Source organism: Megalopta genalis, unplaced genomic scaffold (assembly GCF_051020955.1).
Source record: "Megalopta genalis isolate 19385.01 unplaced genomic scaffold, iyMegGena1_principal scaffold0036, whole genome shotgun sequence".
NCBI classification, from domain to species: Eukaryota; Metazoa; Arthropoda; class Insecta; order Hymenoptera; family Halictidae; genus Megalopta; species Megalopta genalis.
The window spans coordinates 281,936-296,598 of NW_027476105.1; positions in this window are offsets into that span (position 1 = coordinate 281,936).

Consider the following 14,663-nt stretch of genomic DNA (forward strand, 5'->3'; position numbering starts at 1 on the left):
ATCTTGTTTATTTGTTCATTTCTTAACTTGTTCATTTATTAATTTGTTCATATGTTAATTGATCCATTTTTGGATTTGTTCATTTCTTCAATTCTTCATTTCTTGAGTTGTTCATTTGTTCGTTTGTCAACTTGTTCATTTGTTCTTTTGACCAGTTGTTCATATGTTCATTTTATTGTTTGTTCATTTCTCAACTTATTCATTTGTTCATTTGTTCATTTGTTCATTTGTTCATTTGTTCATTTGTTCATTTGTTCATTTGTTCAATTGTTCATCTGTTCATTTGTACATTTGTTCATTTGTTCATTTGTTCATTTGTTCATTTGTTCATTTGTTCATTTGTTCATTTGTTCATTTGTTCATTTGTTCATTTGTTCATTTGTTCGTTTGCTCATTTGTTCGTTTGTTCGTTTGTTCATTTGTTTATTTGTTCATTTGTTCATTTGTTCATTTGTTCATTCGTTCATTTGTTCATTTGTTCAATTGTTCATCTGTTCATTTGTACATTTGTTCATTTGTTCATTTGTTCATTTGTTCATTTGTTCATTTGTTCATTTGTTCATTTGTTCATTTGTTCATTTGTTCATTTGTTCATTTGTTATTTTGCTCATTTGTTCGTTTGTTCGTTTGCTCATTTGTTCGTTTGTTCGTTTGTTCATTTGTTTATTTGTTCATTTGTTCATTTGTTCATTTGTTCATTCGTTCAATGGTTCATTTGTTCATTTGTTCATTTGTTCATTTGTTCATTTGTTCATTTGTTCATTTGTTCATTTGTTCATTTGTTCATTTGTTCATTTGTTCATTTGTTCATATGTTCATTCGTTCAATGGTTCATTTGTCCATTCGTTAGTTTGTTCATTTGTTCCTTTGTTCATTGGTTCATTTGTTCATTTGTTCTTTTGTTCATTCGTTCAATGGTTCATTTGTTCATTTGTTCAATTGTTCATTTGTTCATTTGTTCATTTGTTCATTTGTTCATTTGTTCATTTGTTCATTTGTTCATTTGTTCATATGTTCATTCGTTCATTTGTTCATTTGTTCACTTGTTCATTTGTTCATTTGTCCATTTGTTCGTTTGTTCATTTGTTCCTTTGTTCATTGGTTCATTTGTTTTTTTGTTCACTTGTTCATTTTGTTCCTTTGTTCGTTTGTTCGCTTTTTCGTTTGTTCGTTTGTTCATTTGTTCATTTGTTCATTTGTTCATGTGTTCATTTGTTCATTTGTTCATTCGTTCAATGGTTCATTTGTTCATTTGTTCAATTGTTCATTTGTTCTTTTGTTTATTTGTCCATTTGTTCATTTGTTCATTTGTTCATTTGTTCATTGGTTCATTTATTCATTTGTTCATTCGTTCATTTATTCATTTGTTCATTCGTTCATTTGTTCATTTCTTCAATTCTTCATTTCTTCATTTTTAACTTGTTCATTTGTTCGTTTGTTCATTTGTTTATTTGTTCATTTGTACATTTGTTCATTTGTTCATTTGTACATTTGTTCATTTGTTCATTTGTTCATTTGTTCATTTGTTCATTTGTTGATTTGTTCATTTGTTTATTTGTTCATTTGTTCATTTGTTCATTTGTTCATTTGTTCATTTGTTCATTTGTTCATTTGTCATTTGATCATTAGTTCATTTGTTCATTTGTTCATTTGTTCATTTGTTCATTTGTTCATTTGTCCATTTGTTCATTTGTTCATTTGTTCATTTGTTCATTTGTTCATTTGTTCATTTGTTCATTTGTTCATTTGATCATTTGTTCATTTGTTCATTTGTTCGTTTGTTCGTTTGTTCATTTGTTCTTTTGTTCATTTGTTCATTTGTTCATTTGTTCATTTGTTCATTCGTTCAATGGTTCATTTGTTCATTTGTTCAATTGTTCATTTGTTCATTTGTTCATTTGTTTATTTGTCCATTTGTTCATTTGTTCATTTGTTCATTTGTTCATTGGTTCATTTATTCATTTGTTCATTCGTTCATTTGTTCATTTCTTCAATTCTTCATTTCTTCATTTTTAACTTGTTCATTTGTTCGTTTGTTCATTTGTTCATTTGTTTATTTGTCCATTTGTTCATTTGTTCATTTGTTCATCTGTTCATTTGTTCATTTGTTCATTTGTTCATTTGTTCATTTGTTCAATCTTTCATTTGTACATTTGTTCATTTGTTCGTTTGCTCTTTTGTTCGTTTGTTCGTTTGTTCATTTGTTTATTTGTTCATTTGTTCATTTGTTCATTTGTTCATTCGTTCATTTGTTCATTTGTCCATTTGTTCATTTGTTCATCTGTTCATTTGTTCATTTGTGCATTTGTTCATTTGTTCATTTGTTCATTTGTTCATTTGTTCATTTGTTCATTTGTTCATTTGTTCATTTGTTCATTTGTTCATTTGATCATTTGTTCATTTGTTCATTTGTTCGTTTGTTCGTTTGTTCATTTGTTCTTTTGTTCATTTGTTCATTTGTTCATTTGTTCATTTGTTCATTTGTTCATTTGTTCATTTGTTCATTTGTTCAATTGTTCATTTGTTCATTTGTAGATTTGTTCATTTGTTCATTTGTTCATTTGTTCATTTGTTCATTTGTTCATTTGTTCATTTGTTCATTTGTTCATTTATTCATTTGTTCATTTGTTCATTTGTTCATTTGTCCATTTGTTCATTTGTTCATTTGTTCATCTGTTCATTTGTTCATTTCTTCATTTGTTCATTCGTTCATTCGTTCATTCGTTCATTCGTTCATTCGTTCATTCGTTCATTCATTCATTCGTTCATTTGTTCATTTGTCCATTTGTTCATTTGTTCATTTGTTCATCTGTTCATTTGTACATTTGTTCATTTGTTCATTTGTAGATTTGTACATTTTTCAAATTGTTCATTTGTTTATTTGTTCGATTGTTCATTTGTTCATTTGTTCATTTGTTCATTTGTTCATTTGTTCGTTTGCTCATTTGTTCGTTTGTTCTTTTGTTCATTTGTTTATTTGTTCATTTGTTCATTTGTTCATTCGTTCAATGGTTCATTTGTTCATTTGTTCATTTGTTCATTTGTTCATATGTTCATTCGTTCAATGGTTCATTTGTTCATTTGTTCATTTGTTCATTTGTTCATTTGTTCATTTGTTCGCTTGCTCATTTGTTCGTTTGTTCGTTTGTTCATTTGTTCATTTGTTCATTTGTTCATTTGTTCATTCGTTCAATGGTTCATTTGTTCATTTGTTCATTTGTTCATTTGTTCATTTGTTCATTTGTTCATTTGTTCATTTGTTCATTTGTTCATTTGTTCATTTGTTCATTTGTTCATTTGTTCATTTGTTCATATGTTCATTCGTTCAATGGTTCATTTGTTCATTTGTTCATTTGTTCATTTGTTCATTTGTCCATTTGTTCGTTTGTTCATTTGTTCATCTGTTCATTTGTTCATTTGTTCATTTGTTCATTTGTAGATTTGTACATTTTTCAAATTGTTCATTTGTTTATTTGTTCGATTGTTCATCTGTTCATTGATTCATTTGTTCATTTGTCCATTTGTTCGTTTGTTCATTTGTTCCTTTGTTCGTTTGTTCATTTGTTCATTTGTTCATTTGTTCATTTGTTCAATCTTTCATTTGTTCATTTGTTCATTTGTTCATTTCTCATCTTGTTTATTTGTTCATTTCTTAACTTGTTCATTTATTAATTTGTTCATATGTTAATTGATCCATTTTTGGATTTGTTCATTTCTTCAATTCTTCATTTCTTGAGTTGTTCATTTGTTCGTTTGTCAACTTGTTCATTTGTTCATTTGATCAGTTGTTCATATGTTCATTTTATTGTTTGTTCATTTCTCAACTTATTCATTTGTTCATTTGTTCATTTGTTCAATTGTCCATTTTTGGATTTGTTCATTTCTTCAATTCTTCATTTCATATGTTGTTCATTCGTTCATTTGTTCATTTGTCCATTTGTTCATTTGTTCATTTGTTCATTTGTTCATTTGTTCATTTGTTCATTTGTTCATTTGTTCATTTGTTCATTTGTTCATTTTTTCATTGGTTCATTTATTCATTTGTTCATTTCTTCAATTCTTCATTTCTTCATTTTTAACTTGTTCATTTGTTTATTTGTTCATTTGTACATTTGTTCATTTGTTCATTTGTTCATTTGTACATTTGTTCATTTGTTCATTTGTTCATTTGTTCATTTGTTCATTTGTTCATTTGTTCATTTGTTCATTTGTTCATTTGTTCATTTGTTCATTTGTTCATTTGTTCATTTGTTCATTTGTGCATTTGTTCATTTGTTCATTTGTTCATTTGTTCATGTGTTCATTTGTTCATTTGTTCATTTGTTCATTTGTTCATTTGTTCATTTGTTCATTTGTTCATTTGTTCATTTGTTCATTTGTTCATTTGTTCATTTGTTCATTTGTTCATTTGTTCATTTGTTCATTTGTTCATTTGTTCATTTGTTCATTTGTTCATTTGTTCATTTGTTCATTTGTTCATTTGTTCATTTGTTCATTTGTTCATTTGTTCATTTGTTCATTTGTTCATTTGTTCATTTGTTCATTTGTTCATTTGTTCATTTGTTCATTTGTTCATTTGTTCATTTGTTCATTCGTTCAATGGTTCATTTTTTCATTTGTTCATTTGTTCATGTGTTCATTTGTTCATTCGTTCATTCGTTCGTTTGTTCATTTGTCTACTCGCTCATTTGTTCATTTGTTCATTTGTTCACTTGTTCATTTTGTTCCTTTGTTCGTTTGTTCGTTTGTTCGTTTGTTCGTTTGTTCGTTTGTTCGTTTGTTCGTTTGTTCGTTTGTTCGTTTATTCGTTTGTTCATTTGTTCATGTGTTCATTTGTTCATGTGTTCATTTGTTCATTTGTTCATTCGTACAATGGTTCATTTGTTCATGTGTTCATTTGTTCATTTGTTCATTTGTTCATTTGTTCATTTGTACATTTGTGCATCTGTTCAATTGTTCATTTGTTCATTTGTCCATTCGTTAGTTTGTTCATTTGTTCATTTGTTCATTTGTTCGTATGTTCATTTGTTCATTTGTTCATTTGTTCATTTGTTCGTATGTTCATTTGTTCATTTGTTCATTCGTTCACCTGTTCATTTGTTCATTCGTTCATTCATTCATTCGTTCATTTGTTCATTTGATCATCTGTTCATTTGTTCATTTGTTAGTTGCTTCATTTGTTCACTTGTTCACTTTTACATTTGTTCATTTGTTCATTGGTTCAATTGTTCATTTGTTCATTTGTTCATTTGTTCATTTGTTCATTTGTTCATTTGTTCATTTGTTCATTTGTTCATTTGTTCATTTGTTCATTTGTTCATTTGTTCATTTGTTCATTTGTTCATTTGTTCATTTGTTCATCTGTTCATTTGTTCATTTGTTCATTTGTACATTTGTTCATTTGTTCATTTGTTCATTTGTTCATTTGTTCATTTGTTCATTTGTTCAGTTCCTCATTTGTTCATTTGTACATTTCTTCATTTGTTCGTTTGTTCGTTTGTTCATTTGTTCATTTCTAGATTTGTACATTTTACAAATTGTTCATTTGTTTATTTGTTCGATTGTTCATCTGTTCATCGATTCATTTGTTCATTTGTCCATTTGTGCGTTTGTTCATTTGTTCCTTTGTTCGTTTGTTCATTTGTTCATTTGTTCATTTGTTCATTTGTTCATTTGTTCATTTGTTAATTTGTTCAATCTTTCACTTGTTCATTTGTTCATTTGTTCATTTGTTCATTTGTTCATTTGTACATTTGTTCATTTGTTCATTTGTTCATCTGTTCATTTGTTCATTTGTACATTTGTTCATTTGTTCATTTGTTCATTTGTTCATTTGTTCATTTGTTCAGTTCCTCATTTGTTCATTTGTACATTTCTTCATTTGTACATTTCTTCATTTGTTCATTTGTTCATTTGTTCATTTGTTCATTTGTTCATTTGTTCATTTATTCATTTGTTCATTTGTTCATTTGTTCATTTGTCCATTTGTTCATTTGTTCATTTGTTCATCTGTTCATTTGTTCATTTCTTCATTTGTTCATTCGTTCATTCGTTCATTCGTTCATTCGTTCATTCGTTCATTCGTTCATTCATTCATTCGTTCATTTGTTCATTTGTCCATTTGTTCATTTGTTCATTTGTTCATCTGTTCATTTGTACATTTGTTCATTTGTTCATTTGTAGATTTGTACATTTTTTAAATTGTTCATTTGTTTATTTGTTCGATTGTTCATTTGTTCATTTGTTCATTTGTTCATTTGTTCATTTGTTCGTTTGCTCATTTGTTCGTTTGTTCGTTTGTTCATTTGTTTATTTGTTCATTTGTTCATTTGTTCATTTGTTCATTCGTTCAATGGTTCATTTGTTCATTTGTTCATTTGTTCATTTGTTCATTTGTTCATATGTTCATTCGTTCAATGGTTCATTTGTTCATTTGTTCATTTGTTTATTTGTTCATTTGTTCGCTTGCTCATTTGTTCGTTTGTTCGTTTGTTCATTTGTTTATTTGTTCATTTGTTCATTTGTTCATTTGTTCATTCGTTCAATGGTTCATTTGTTCATTTGTTCATTCGTTCAATGGTTCATTTGTTCATTTGTTCAATTGTTCATTTGTTCATTTGTTCATTTGTTCATTGGTTTATTTGTTCATTTGTTCATTTGTTCATTTGTACATTTGTTCATTTGTTCATTTGTACATTTGTGCATCTGTTCACTTGTTCATTTGTTCATTTGTCCATTCGTTAGTTTGTTCATTTGTCCATTTGTTCATTTGTTCATTTGTTCGTTTGCTCGTTTGTTCATTTCTTCATTTGTTCATTTATTCATTTGTTCATTTGTTCATTTATTCATTTGTTCATTTGTTCATTTGTCCATTTGTTCATTTGTTCATTTGTTCATCTGTTCATTTGTTCATTTGTTCAATTGTTCATTTGTTCATTTGTTCATTTGTTCATTTGTTCATTGGTTCATTTGTTCATTTGTTCATTTGTTCATTTGTACATTTGTTCATTTGTTCATTTGTACATTTGTGCATCTGTTCACTTGTTCATTTGTTCATTTGTCCATTCGTTAGTTTGTTCATTTGTCCATTTGTTCATTTGTTCATTTGTTCGTTTGCTCGTTTGTTCATTTCTTCATTTGTTCATTTATTCATTTGTTCATTTGTTCATTTATTCATTTGTTCATTTGTTCATTTGTCCATTTGTTCATTTGTTCATTTGTTCATCTGTTCATTTGTTCATTTGTTCATTTGTTCATTTGTTCATTCGTCCATTCGTACATTCGTCCATTCGTTCATTCATTCATTCGTTCATTTGTTCATTTGATCATTTGTTCATTTGTTCATTTGTTCAGTTCTTCATTTGTTCATTTGTTCATTTGTTCATTTGTTCGTTTGTTCGTTTGTTCGTTTGTTCATTTGTTCATTTGTAGATTTGTACATTTTTCAAATTGTTCATTTGTTTTCTTGTTCGATTGTTCATCTGTTCATTGATTCATTTGTTCATTTGTTCGTTTGTTCGTTTGTTCGTTTGTTCATTTGTTCATTTGTAGATTTGTACATTTTTCAAATTGTTCATTTGTTTATTTGTTCGATTGTTCATCTGTTCATTGATTCATTTGTTCATTTGTCCATTTGTTTGTTTGTTCATTTGTCCATTTGTTCGTTTGTTCATTTGTTCCTTTGTTCGTTTGTTCATTTGTTCATTTGTTCATTTGTTCATTTGTTCATTTGTTAATTTGTTAAATCTTTCACTTGTTCATTTGTACATTTGTTCATTTGATCATTTGTTCATTTGTTCATTTGTTCGTTTGTTCGTTTGTTCGTTTGTTCGTTTGTTCGTTTGTTCATTTGTTCTTTTGTTCATTTGTTCATTTGTTCATTTGTTCATTTGTTCATTTGTTCATTTGTTCATTTGTTCATTTGTTCATTTGTTCATTTGTTCATTTGTTCATTTGTTCATTTGTTCATTTGTTCATTTGTTCATTTGTTCATTTGTTCATTTGTTCAATTGTTCATTTGTTGATTTGTACATTTGTTCAATTGTTCATTTGTTCATTTGTTCATTTGTTCATTTGTTCATTTGTCCATTTGTTCATTTGTTCATTTGTTCATTTGTTCATCTGTTCATTTGTTCATTTGTTCATTTGTTCATTTGTTCATTTGTAGATTTGTACATTTTTCAAATTGTTCATTTGTTTATTTGTTCGATTGTTCATCTGTTCATTGATTCATTTGTTCATTTGTCCATTTGTTCGTTTGTTCATTTGTTCCTTTGTTCGTTTGTTCATTTGTTCATTTGTTGATTTGTTCAATCTTTCATTTGTTCATTTGTTCATTTGTTCATTTGTTCATTTCTCATCTTGTTTATTTGTTCATTTCTTTATTTGTTCATTTCTTAACTTGTTCATTTATTAATTTGTTGATATGTTAATTGATCCATTTTTGGATTTGTTCATTTCTTCAATTCTTCATTTCTTGAGTTGTTCATTTGTTCGTTTGTCAACTTGTTCATTTGTTCATTTGATCAGTTGTTCATATGTTCATTTTATTGTTTGTTCATTTCTCAACTTATTCATTTGTTCATTTGTTCATTTGTTCAATTGTCCATTTTTGGATCTGTTCATTTCTTCAATTCTTCATTTCATATGTTGTTCATTCGTTCATTTGTTCATTTGTCCATTTGTTCATTTGTTCATTTGTCCATTTGTTCATTTGTTCATTTGTTCATTTGTTCATTTGTTCATGTTCATTTGTTCATTGGTTCATTTATTCATTTGTTCATTCGTTCATTTGTTAATTTCTTCAATTCTTCATTTCTTGATTTTTAACTTGTTCATTTGTTCGTTTGTTCATTTGTTTATTTGTTGATTTGTTCATTTGTTCATTTGTTCATTTGTTCATTTGTTCATTTGTTCATTTCTTCAATTCTTCATTTCTTGATTTTTAACTTGTTCATTTGTTCGTTTGTTCATTTGTTTATTTGTTCATTTGTACATTTGTTCATTTGTACAATTGTCCCCTTGTTCATTTGTTCACTTGTCAACATATTCATTTGTTCATTTGTTCATTTGTTCATTTGTTCATTTGTTCATTTGTACATTTGTGCATCTGTTCACTTGTTCATTTGTTCATTTGTCCATTCGTTATTTTGTTCATTTGTTCATTTGTTCGTTTGTTCGTTTGTTCGTTTGTTCATTTGTTCATTTGTTCATGTGTTCATTTGTTCATTCGTTCATTCGTTCGTTTGTTCATTTGTCTACTCGCTCATTTGTTCATTTGTTCATTTGTTCACTTGTTCATTTTGTTCCTTTGTTCGTTTGTTCGTTTGTTCGTTTGTTCGTTTGTTCGTTTGTTCGTTTGTTCGTTTGTTCGTTTGTTCGTTTGTTCGTTTATTCGTTTGTTCATTTGTTCATGTGTTCATTTGTTCATGTGTTCATTTGTTCATTTGTTCATTCGTACAATGGTTCATTTGTTCATGTGTTCATTTGTTCATTTGTTCATTTGTTCATTTGTTCATTTGTTCATTTGTTCATTTGTTCATTTGTTCATTTGTTCATTTGTTCAATTGTTCATTTGTTCATTTGTACATTTGTTCAATTGTTCATTTGTTCATTTGTTCATTTGTTCATTTGTTCATTTGTTCATTTGTCCATTTGTTCATTTGTTCATTTGTTCATTTGTTCATCTGTTCATTTGTTCATTTGTTCATTTGTTCATTTGTTCATTTGTAGATTTGTACATTTTTCAAATTGTTCATTTGTTTATTTGTTCGATTGTTCATCTGTTCATTGATTCATTTGTTCATTTGTCCATTTGTTCGTTTGTTCATTTGTTCCTTTGTTCGTTTGTTCATTTGTTCATTTGTTGATTTGTTCAATCTTTCATTTGTTCATTTGTTCATTTGTTCATTTGTTCATTTCTCATCTTGTTTATTTGTTCATTTCTTAACTTGTTCATTTATTAATTTGTTGATATGTTAATTGATCCATTTTTGGATTTGTTCATTTCTTCAATTCTTCATTTCTTGAGTTGTTCATTTGTTCGTTTGTCAACTTGTTCATTTGTTCATTTGATCAGTTGTTCATATGTTCATTTTATTGTTTGTTCATTTCTCAACTTATTCATTTGTTCATTTGTTCATTTGTTCAATTGTCCATTTTTGGATCTGTTCATTTCTTCAATTCTTCATTTCATATGTTGTTCATTCGTTCATTTGTTCATTTGTCCATTTGTTCATTTGTTCATTTGTTCATTTGTTCATTTGTTCATTTGTTCATTTGTTCATTTGTTCATGTTCATTTGTTCATTGGTTCATTTATTCATTTGTTCATTCGTTCATTTGTTAATTTCTTCAATTCTTCATTTCTTGATTTTTAACTTGTTCATTTGTTCGTTTGTTCATTTGTTTATTTGTTCATTTGTTCATTTGTTCATTTGTTCATTTGTTCATTTGTTCATTTGTTCATTTGTTCATTTCTTCAATTCTTCATTTCTTGATTTTTAACTTGTTCATTTGTTCGTTTGTTCATTTGTTTATTTGTTCATTTGTACATTTGTTCATTTGTACAATTGTCCCCTTGTTCATTTGTTCACTTGTCAACATATTCATTTGTTCATTTGTTCATTTGTTCATTTGTTCATTTGTACATTTGTGCATCTGTTCACTTGTTCATTTGTTCATTTGTCCATTCGTTATTTTGTTCATTTGTTCATTTGTTCGTTTGTTCGTTTGTTCATTTGTTCATTTGTTCATTTGTTCTTTTATTCATTTGTTCATTTGTTCATTTGTCCATTTGTTCATTTGTTTATTTGTTCATCTGTTCATTTGTTCATTTCTTCATTTGTTCATTCGTTCATTCGTTCATTCGTTCATTCATTCATTCGTTCATTTGTTCATTTGTCCATTTGTTCATTTGTTCATTTGTTCATCTGTTCATTTGTTCATTTGTTCATTTGTTCATTTGTTCATTTGTTCATTCGTTCATTCGTACATTCGTCCATTCGATCATTCATTCATTCGTTCATTTGTTCATTTGTTCATTTGTTAGTTGCTTCATTTGTTCACTTGTTCACTTTTACATTTGTTCACTTTTACATTTGTTCATTTGTTCATTTGTTCATTTGTTCATTTGTTCATTTGTTCATTTGTTCATTGGTTCATTTGTTCATTTGTTCATTTGTTCATTTGTTCATTTGTTCATTTGTTCATTTGTTCATTTGTTCAGTTCTTCATTTGTTCATTTGTTCATTTCTTCATTTGTTCGTTTGTTCGTTTGTTCATTTGTTCATTTGTAGATTTGTACATTTTGCAAATTGTTCATTTGTTTATTTGTTCGATTGTTCATCTGTTCATTGATTCATTTGTTCATTTGTCCATTTGTTCGTTTGTTCATTTGTTCCTTTGTTCGTTTGTTCATTTGTTTATTTGTTCATTTGTTCATTTGTTCAATCTTTCACTTGTTCATTTGTTCATTTGTTCATTTGATCATATGTTCATTTGTTCATTTGTTCGTTTGTTCTTTTGTTCATTTGTTCATTTGTTCATTTGTTCATTTGTTCATTTGTTCATTTGTTCATTTGTTCATTTGTTCATTTGTTCATTTGTTCATTTGTTCATTTGTTCAATTGTTCATTTGTTCATTTGTACATTTGTTCATTTGTTCATTTGTTCATTTGTTCATTTGTTCATTTGTTCGTTTGTTCATTTGTTCAATTGTTCATCTGTTCATTTGTACATTTGTTCATTTGTTCATTTGTTCATTTGTTCATTTGTTCATTTGTTCATTTGTTCATTTGTTCGTTTGCTCATTTGTTCGTTTGTTCGTTTGTTCATTTGTTTATTTGTTCATTTGTTCATTTGATCATTTGTTCATTCGTTCAATGGTTCATTTGTTCATTTGTTCATTTGTTCATTTGTTCATTTGTTCATTTGTTCATTTGTTCATATGTTCATTCGTTCAATGGTTCATTTGTTCATTTGTTCATTTGTTCATTTGTTCATTTGTTCATTTGTCCATTTGTTCGTTTGTTCATTTGTTCCTTTGTTCATTGGTTCATTTGTTTCTTTGTTCACTTGTTCATTTTGTTCCTTTGTTCGTTTGTTCGCTTTTTCGTTTGTTCGTTTGTTCATTTGTTCATTTGTTCATTTGTTCATGTGTTCATTTGTTCATTTGTTCATTCGTTCAATGATTCATTTGTTCATTTGTTCATTTGTTCATTTGTTCATTTGTTCATTGGTTCATTTATTCATTTGTTCATTCGTTCATTTGTTCATTTCTTCAATTCTTCATTTCTTCATTTTTAACTTGTTCATTTGTTCGTTTGTTCATTTGTTTATTTGTTCATTTGTACATTTGTTCATTTGTTCATTTGTACATTTGTTCATTTGTTCATTTGTTCATTTGTTCATTTGTTCATTTGTTCATTTGTTCATTTGTTCATTTGTTCATTTGTTCATTTGTTCATTTGTTCATTTGTTCATTTGTTCATTTGTTCATTTGTTCATTTGTTCATTTGTTCATTAGTTCATTTGTTCATTTGTTCATTTGTTCATTTGTTCATTTGTTCATTTGTTCATTTGTTCATTTGTTCATTTGTTCATTTGTTCATTTGTTCATTTGTTCATTTGTTCATTTGTTCATTTGTTCATTTGTTCATTTGTTCATTTGTTCATTTGTTCATTTGTTCATTTGTTCATTTGTTCATTTGTTCATTTGTTCATTTGTTCATTTGTTCATTCGTTCAATGGTTCATTTTTTCATTTGTTCATTTGTTCATGTGTTCATTTGTTCATTCGTTCATCCGTTCGTTTGTTCATTTGTTCATTTGTCTACTCGCTCATTTGTTCATTTGTTCATTTGTTCACTTGTTCATTTTGTTCCTTTGTTCGTTTGTTCGTTTGTTCGTTTGTTCGTTTATTCGTTTGTTCATTTGTTCATGTGTTCATTTGTTCATTTGTTCGTTTGTTCGTTTGTTCATTTGTTCATTTGATCATTTGTTCATTTGTTCATTTGTTCGTTTGTTCGTATGTTCATTTGTTCTTTTGTTCATTTGTTCATTTGTTCATTTGTTCATTTGTTCATTTGTTCATTTGTTCATTTGTTCATTTGTTCATTTGTTCATTTGTTCATTTTTTCATTTGTTCATTCGTTCATTCGTTCATTCGTTCATTCGTTCATTCGTTCATTCGTTCATTCGTTCATTCGTTCATTCGTTCATTTGTTCATTTGTCCATTTGTTCATTTGTTCATCTGTTCATTTGTTCATTTGTGCATTTGTTCATTTGTTCATTTGTTCATTTGTTCATTTGTTCATTTGTTCATTTGTTCATTTGTTCATTTGTTCATTTGTTCATTTGTTCATTTGTTCATTTGTTCATTTGTTCATTTGTTCATTTGTTCATTTGTACATTTGTTCATTTGTTCATTTGTTCATTTGTTCATTTGTTCATTTGTTCATTTGTTCATTTGTTCATTTGTTCAATTGTTCATCTGTTCATTTGTACATTTGTTCATTTGTTCATTTGTAGATTTGTACATTTTTCAAATTGTTCATTTGTTTATTTGTTCGATTGTTCATCTGTTCATTGATTCATTTGTTCATTTGTCCATTTGATCGTTTGTTCATTTCTCATCTTGTTTATTTGTTCATTTCTTAACTTGTTCATTTATTAATTTGTTCATATGTTAATTGATCCATTTTTGGATTTGTTCATTTCTTCAATTCTTCATTTCTTGAGTTGTTCATTTGTTCGTTTGTCAACTTGTTCATTTGTTCTTTTGACCAGTTGTTCATATGTTCATTTTATTGTTTGTTCATTTCTCAACTTATTCATTTGTTCATTTGTTCATTTGTTCATTTGTTCATTTGTTCATTTGTTCGTTCGTTCATTTGTTCAATTGTTCATCTGTACATTTGTACATTTGTTCATTTGTTCATTTGTTCATTTGTTCATTTGTTCATTTGTTCATTTGTTCATTTGTTCGTTTGCTCATTTGATCGTTTGTTCGTTTGTTCATTTGTTTATTTGTTCATTTGTTCATTTGTTCATTTGTTCATTCGTTCAATGGTTAATTTGTTCATTTGTTCATTTGTTCATTTGTTCATTTGTTCATTTGTTCATTTGTTCATTTGTTCATTTGTTCATTTGTTCATTTGTTCATTTGTTCATTTGTTCATTTGTTCATATGTTCATTCGTTCAATGGTTCATTTGTTCATTTGTTCATTTGTTCATTTGTTCATTTGTTCATTTGTCCATTTGTTCGTTTGTTCATTTGTTCCTTTGTTCATTGGTTCATTTGTTTCTTTGTTCACTTGTTCATTTTGTTCCTTTGTTCGTTTGTTCGCTTTTCGTTTGTTCGTTTGTTCATTTGTTCATGTGTTCATTTGTTCATTTGTTCATTCGTTCAATGATTCATTTGTTCATTTGTTCATTTGTTCATTTGTTCATTTGTTCATTGGTTCATTTATTCATTTGTTCATTCGTTCATTTGTTCATTTCTTCAATTCTTCATTTCTTCATTTTTAACTTGTTCATTTGTTCGTTTGTTCATTTGTTTATTTGTTCATTTGTACATTTGTTCATTTGTACATTTGTTCATTTGTTCATTTGTTCATTTGTTCATTTGTTCATTTGTTCATTTGTTCATTTGTTCATTTGTT